Source organism: Notolepis coatsorum (genome assembly GCF_963971535.1).
Source record: "Notolepis coatsorum genome assembly, chromosome: 4".
NCBI classification, from domain to species: Eukaryota; Metazoa; Chordata; class Actinopteri; order Aulopiformes; family Paralepididae; genus Notolepis; species Notolepis coatsorum.
In genome coordinates, this window is record NC_140168.1 from 200,976,907 (window position 1) to 200,984,577 (window position 7,671).

Below are 7,671 nucleotides of genomic sequence, written 5' to 3' on the forward strand. Positions count from 1 at the left end.
TCTCTCTCTCTCTCTCTCTCTCTCTCTCTCTCTCTCTCTCTCTCTCTCTCTCTCTCTCTCTCTCTCTCTCTCTCTCTCTCTCTCTCTCTCTCTTGCCCACCCACTCTATGTGGAACACTTCAAATGGTAAAAGGTCACGGACATGCATGTCTCAAAAACACATACCTGAAATCAAATACACTCAACTAACAAACCAAACAAGTGCACAGGAAACTAAATATTTATATGTGAACCGAGACAAAATTATGTTTAGTTCAGTTTAGTGTATCTGACAAAAAACACAACTCGTAAAAGAACAACTTGCATTCGGTGTCAAGGATTGATTGAATGATTGATTGAAAATGTTGTTAACAGATTGCAGAATGGGTACAATAGCTCAATACACACAACTGCTAAGAGGATGAAGACCAGAAAAAGACTTCCGTCTTGTTTACATCAGGGTCCTCCATTTTCAATTCATCAAGACATTTAGAGACATACAAATATACGGTACTATGTAAGAAAGTCTATTAAAAATTTGAAATCAGAGAGGGGAAGAAAATGTACATTAGAGGGGGTTGGGTGGGGGGGAGGGGGGGGGGGGGTAACATGATAAAGTCCAGGGACTTATTGCCATCATGGTCCTTGCTTGTTACTGGGACAATACACATACAGATACAGATATTTACATGAAAAACATAGTCACCTATGACAATACTACCTGCAAAACGAACATGCTGCTACTACCGAGCTACCGCTTCTATATGTTTCTACATTCTTCATAAGCCCGAGCTTGACCCTTTGAAGACGTTGCCGTTTGATCTTACTATACGGTATAACACGACACCAGCCCTTCCCATGGGAAAGGAATTCATCTTCTGAACTGGAATAACAAAAAGTATTTTCTTATCAGCAGAGAGCTCCGAGCTGTACCCCCTGAAGGTACAATATGTCTCATTCAGCCGCCCTGCCCTGGACAGCCGCCCTGCCCTCACCTTGGGTGTAATTCCCCATACTTTGAAGTGTTGCCACAAAGTATCTACAGTATGGACCAAATTAGCTCAAGCATGATAGGGAACAAACCCGTTAAATCCTTGGACCGTGGATATCACTCTGCCCTCAGATTCATCGCTAATGATAGATACTCGTCACTGTGTCCTTTATGAGAAGGTTGTTTGGTTCTCACTGATGGAGAGGAGCAACCAACACTGGTATTTGTTTATTTTTATTATTATTGTTAAATCACGTATATATACGTGATTGGGAGCCGACACTATTTTTTTTTATTTATTTAACCTTTATTTACCCAGGGTAGGTTCGCTGAGCACGGATGCTCTTTTTCAGCTACGCCCTGCTTCACATTCACACAGTTCCATTCACACCTGGGAGCTGCCCAGTACAACCACAGTCTGACACTGTTGGCCACTGAGCAACTCCACTGGAGCAGTTGGGGGTTTAGTGCCTTGCTCAAGGGCACTTCAGTGGTTGGTGTTAAGGGTATGGGAGAGAGTTATTCATTCACTTCCCCAGCCCAGATTTTTCCTGCCGGTCCGGGGGATCGAACCAGCGACCTTCCGGTCACAAACCCGCTTCTCTAACCTTTAGGCCACCGCTGCCCACTTGACGGCCAATCACGTATATATACGTTTTTAACTAGTTTTTTCTTTTATTCGGTTTTAATATCCTATTCAATGTCACAGAGCTGCATTTTGTCTGGAAAAGGCATATTGGGACTCGGAAAGTGCAGTACCGGCCAGATCCTGGTATTGGCGCTGTCTCGAGAATGCAGTAATCCTTGTTGCAGACTTGGTGTCAATTTTTTTACGCCACGGGTGGACTTTTCTGTTAGCCTGAAGCGAGGGCTTCACCAGATCGCATGGAATACTTTTTGTGACGGCGAATTCATTATGCAGTAAAGGAATATAGCATCAGCCAATGGACATATGATTTAGCAGATGGCGATCAAATAACTGGGAAATTCTTTTTGGAATCCAACCGGCCACAGGTAAGAGCAATTTGACGTAAATTTCTGCTTGATCGTGCAAGGATTTAATAGCCATCCCCCTGCTAAGCCTATGTTGTGGTAATAACGAATGCCGTTATTGGTAATCAATAATCAGAAACTACTTCCCTCGCCCCCCCTTTCATGCATTCATGATGGAACATAATGCAGATCATATGCATTTGGATTTTTAACTCTAGCTTGTGTAGGGATGAAACGCCAATCGATTTAACGTTATTAGCTTAGCGCCTTATAAATAGCTTTGCAGGAATGATCCCAGATCATTCCGATATAACACTCATATTCACCACCGTATAAAACGGGAACGTATTGATGAACAAATTATTTCTTTATGGCATATTGAACGGAAGGTTCATACTGTCAATTGACAATGACATTGGATACATAGCTATAATATAAAATATAGATTTAGCTCTACAAACAACGTGACGCACAGTGAACGTTTGTAATGGAAAGGTGGCCTTCCTAGAGTGGGGCCCATCTAATGGCTGGCCGGGAATGTGTTAAACGCTGGTATTTGTTTATTTTTATTATTATTGGTAAACTACCTTCTTGACATCAGTATTGGAATGGAATTTTGGAACCTATGGAACCCATTCTAGTGACTGGCTGGTCCTTAAAGGAACACGCCAACTTTTTGGGAAATTGGCTTATTTGCCATCTACCCTGGAGTTAGACAAGCAGATACATACCCTTTTCTTCTCTGTGCATGCATTAGGCTTAGGGAACAGCCGCACTGTTAGCCTAGCTTAGCGTCATTCACTGGAAGTAGGTGTGCCAGTGTAGCCTAGTTCCCAACAGTCATGAAATACTCTCCAAATACAACTCCAAAACTTTCCTGTAAACATGTTGCGACCTGTTCAAAAAACAACAGGGCTTTTGAGGTGATTAAATCACTGCGCCCAGTAAGCTTGGGCGGTATCATTTTTTTCACACGTCATACCTTGATGACATAATACCCCGGTATACGGTATATGACGGTATGACTTTCATTTTCATCAGCGGGGGGGGGGGGGAGCGGAGCTAAGTTAAGTTAACAATATACTCGTTATCACCATACATAACGCTTATATTGAAACACGTTGACATTAGGGCCGTTCTTTCAACCTAAAAGTGCACTCTCTTCAACCTCGAGCCTACATTCCTTAGCGACCCGTGTTACCAAGTGTAAACAAACGCGCGCACATTCGATACACGCAGATATGAAACGAGTCATACGGAGCGTATAACGGAGGCTGACATTAGAGCAATATGACTCACAAACTCACGACAGTAGTACACAACTACACAGACGCACAAAATGTATTCTGCATTAATAATAATCAAAACCCAGCTTAAGCCATTAAACCAATGTAGTGAATCGCGAAGCCAATACGCACACACACAGTCGAACTGGGGCGCTTTACCAAACATACACTACCACCAGCATTCATATCTCATATGTTCATCTTCCAATCGCTTAACCATAACATAACTTACTTACCGAGCGGTACCCAAACAACGTGTCCCTGAGTCCACATTCATGCACGAATCAATTTCAAAACGTTAGAAAAACGCTCCGTTTCCCGATTCCTCAATCATCCAATGTCTGGAAGTGGGCCCATGGTTAATAAACGGTCCATAACCGCATTCTATAGAAGAATAAATCTTTATTTATCGTGCAGATTAACACATGCAAGATGAAAGACCCAACGGAACATGCGCGTTGCGTCACCTGCTTAGCTGTGCTCTGCTCTGACTGAGAGAGGGAAAGACAGACTGCCCTGCCCTCTGCTGGCGCGTGCTGTGCACTACAGAGTCGGCGCACAGTCTGTGACGTCACGGTATTGAAAAAAAAAAACGTCGGTATTTCGAAATACCCTGGTATACCGTAATACCGTTATACTGCCCAAGCCTAGCGCCCAGGCAGCAGTGGTTCGGCAAAAAAAAATGTCCAGTTGGTAAATACACAGGTCACAACATGTTTATAGGAAAGTTTTGGAGTTGTATTTGGAGTGACTGTTGGGAACTAGGCTACACTGGCACACCTACTTCCAGTGAATGGCGCTAAGCTAGGCTAGCGGGCGGCTGTTCCCTAAGCGTAATGCATGTACAGAGAAGAAAAGGGTATGTATCTGCTTGTCTAACTCCAGGGCCCTATTCCCCGTACCTGGTTCAACTAAGTCGATCAAGAGGCCCATTATCCAGATTCAATTAACCCGATGTTTGAAGCCGGGATTTTCCTGTTCCTTGAAGGTGGATTCAATCTCGTTAACTCGAACCAGACTTGAGACCCAGGATAAGTGCGCGCGGCCACTTCAGTTGAAAAGCCAGCACGTATCGATAGCAGAGATCCTGATTTTCTAACGGCATTGATTGATTAATTGATTTAAAACTTTATTAACAGATTGCAGTACGGCTCAATAGCCTCGCCGACAAGTTAAATGCGTTATCTATAGGCTAATTTTAAGTCCCTCATTACCCCAATCAATCAGATTATATTTCTTTTAACTTGCCTGCTGGCAGTAGGTTTATGGATTGAATAATCAAATGAGATCTTGCTAGCGAAAATAATTAGTTAAACTGTTATACAGAATAAGGATACGGCTCTCTTACCCATTGATTGATGTATGGTGGATCTTTTAATTATCTGCACTGTGATGTGACGGTTTGTGGTTTTGACTTTCACGCAGACGGCCCGGGTTCGAATCCCACTTCTCCTAGTCTTTTCCTTCTTTTTGCAATGTAGGAATAATTCAATTTGGTGCACGTTGAGAGCTATATAAAGAATGACATCCTCAATGCATGTAGATTTATAATATTTTAACTTAAAACTAGGCTACTTTTGCGTATAATCATTAATATTATATTCCAAAAAATTATATTGGAAACGCAGGGTTTCGAACACCGGTCGCCCGGTTGCCAGAATTGAGCACTACCGCTGCGCCACTATGCCAGACAGGATATATTCATTGTTTATCCATTAATGGACGAGAGACCCATGTTTAGAATATTTTTCTTTTGAATGAAGTTTTATCTCTTTATTCTCAAATGCATTAATGTGACGTCAACGGCTCATTCAATTTCTCAAATCCGTCAAACAGCGCATCTCATCAGACATTTTAATCCCAGTTACAATATCACACAAAAACCACAATCCACGCATAGACACTTCAATTTTATGCTTGAATGAAACACAATTCGGGCGCTCCGTTAAGCAAATCTACAGCGGAGAATATATGAAACTAATCAGAGCCAAACGGCCGATAGGTTTCATTCATTAAAAATATCCCTGCGGGATTCACATTTGCAATGCGCCGTTATTAAAATAACCACATGCAGCGTGTATCGCGACTCCGAGCGCCGTATATGACGTGCATTATTTTATTTAGGACAAAGTAAATCTATAGGCTCAATATGATTTATTATCAGCATTTAGTTCTATTATTATACATTTCAAAAGCCCCCTCTAGGAAAACGAAGCACAGAAACATAATTCAGAATGGTATAAATGGGATCTCTAGACTGTGAGAATCATTTCAGGAAGCGAGCTGTCATTTATTTGCGGGGGCGTGGCCATGGTTCATCCGGCTAACTGAAGTTAACCCTGCTCTCGACCAGGCTCAAACTTTTTGATCTGTTGTCATGGTGATTTGGACAATCGAGCGTCGGGGAATGGAAAGGTCCGGCTTAAGTCAGACTAGACTGGAAATTATCCGGCTAACTCAGTTATCCAGGTACGGGGAACGGGGCCCAGGGTAGATGGCAAATAAGCTAATTTCCCAAAAAGTTGCCGTGTTCCTTTAATTCATTCAGCGCCATCGCTTAATGAGCCAGGGGGTGCTAGAACGCCATCGCTTTAATCAATGGGGTGACTGCGAGATTTGCGAGTGCTTAAAATATATCTTATTTTATAGCTATGGGTCTAATACACCCGTCGATTGTCAGTGAGTTGCTTCCAGTCAACATGCACAAAACAGATTGTTTTTTCATCCGTACATTTCCGTTTTATACCGTTTTGAATATGAGTATAGTTTTGGTGATTCTTAGTAATCCCAGGAAAAGACGCGATAATAGCCCTTTAGTGGAATACACTAAACACGTTGTAATTTTTCGCCTGATTATCGAATCTTCCTGAAATCAACGCTAGATTATCATTATTATCCTTCCTTGTGCATATATGACATGGCCCTCGTAGCGCGGTGCTCCCCCCGCCACCTCCTGCACTCAACGGTAAACAGCCACACACACACACAGACAGCTTCGATCGGGGTAGAAAGAAATATCAGATCAACGCAAGATTTTATATATAGAGTCCTTACCTGGTCTTGGATGTAATGCAAAAGAAATAATCCAATCATCTGATCGCCATTCCAAATACTGCTCGTGGAGGTCCGTCCCACATTGCCCGGCATTGCATATGAAGGGAGGGGGGGGGGCAGCATCGCAGATGTAACGTTGTAAACGCTAGTCCTGCCGGAGTATTTAAACCGCGCCCGCACGGCACAGATCGGCCCAGAAAAGAAACTACACCATTTCTAATAGAGTGCAATACCGGCTGGAAGGCGTAGGCGGTGGCATTTGCCCTTTTGCAAGCTCAGACCCATTCCCAATGATAACATCAGGCTGGATGGATGAAAAATGAATGGATATAGCTAATAAAAGAAATAACGATTAAAACCCGACTATACTCGTGATTGGCGCTGAACGGTTGGTGAGTTAACCCGACTTTACTCGTGACTGGCGCTGAATGAGTTAAGGTCCCCTGAGTTTACTCTGAACAGGGTAAATCTGCATTTTGCTATGATGCCCCTCTAGCTCATGGAATGAACTCCAACAGTCCTTAAAACGTGAGATTCTCCCCTCTGTTGCAGTGTTGCTCTCCAACCTTTGTCAATCAAGTTGTACATGTATCAATTTGTTATCTTTGCTTCTTGCCTCGTCTTGTTGTCTCTTTGTTATGATTTTATATGCTGTGTGATTTTGATATGCCTTTTTCGCTAATTTCCGTACGTACATTCGAGACGAATTGAGGGAAACCTCTGTTGCCTTTCGAGTTTAAGAAAGTTTAAGAAAGTGAACCTTCTTTTCCTTCTGTCTCTCTCTCTCTCTCTCCCAGTGGTCTGTGACCTTGGCGGTGGGACAGTTTGCACCACAGCAGTCAAATCTACCCATTTTGTGCCACGTCGGCACAATTGCTACACAACACCGAGCCAAACGTCTGAAAATGAGTGTACCGGCAGCAGCCGTACGGCACGAACGACTCCTGCAGGAGAACGGGTCATTGGTTCTCCATCGACACGACGCGGTTCGCTGTAATTCTAGAAAGACCCACTTAGCCCGGGGGGGGGGGGGGGGGGGCGTTTGGACCTTGGCAAGTCCAACCCTGTGGGTTTGCAACTTTGCAAATTTATAGACCGAACCGAAGACTTCAGTTCTCTCACGGTCGGGCGGAAATACAGCCGACGTTGTCGAACGGCGGCTCAAATTGCTCTTGAACCCTAGGAAAAACCACCGATCCTTTACACCTCTGATTGGGTCGTGCCGGAGACAGGCGTGTTAATTAAAGATTAATTAGATGGGGTTTGCCGGCTCGGCAAAAAAGGGCGGGGGGGCGCCCACGGTAACCGTTCCGCTGACGCCGGGGTGCCGTTTGGCCTGACTCCTCACCTTGAGAGAAGCCCTGATGA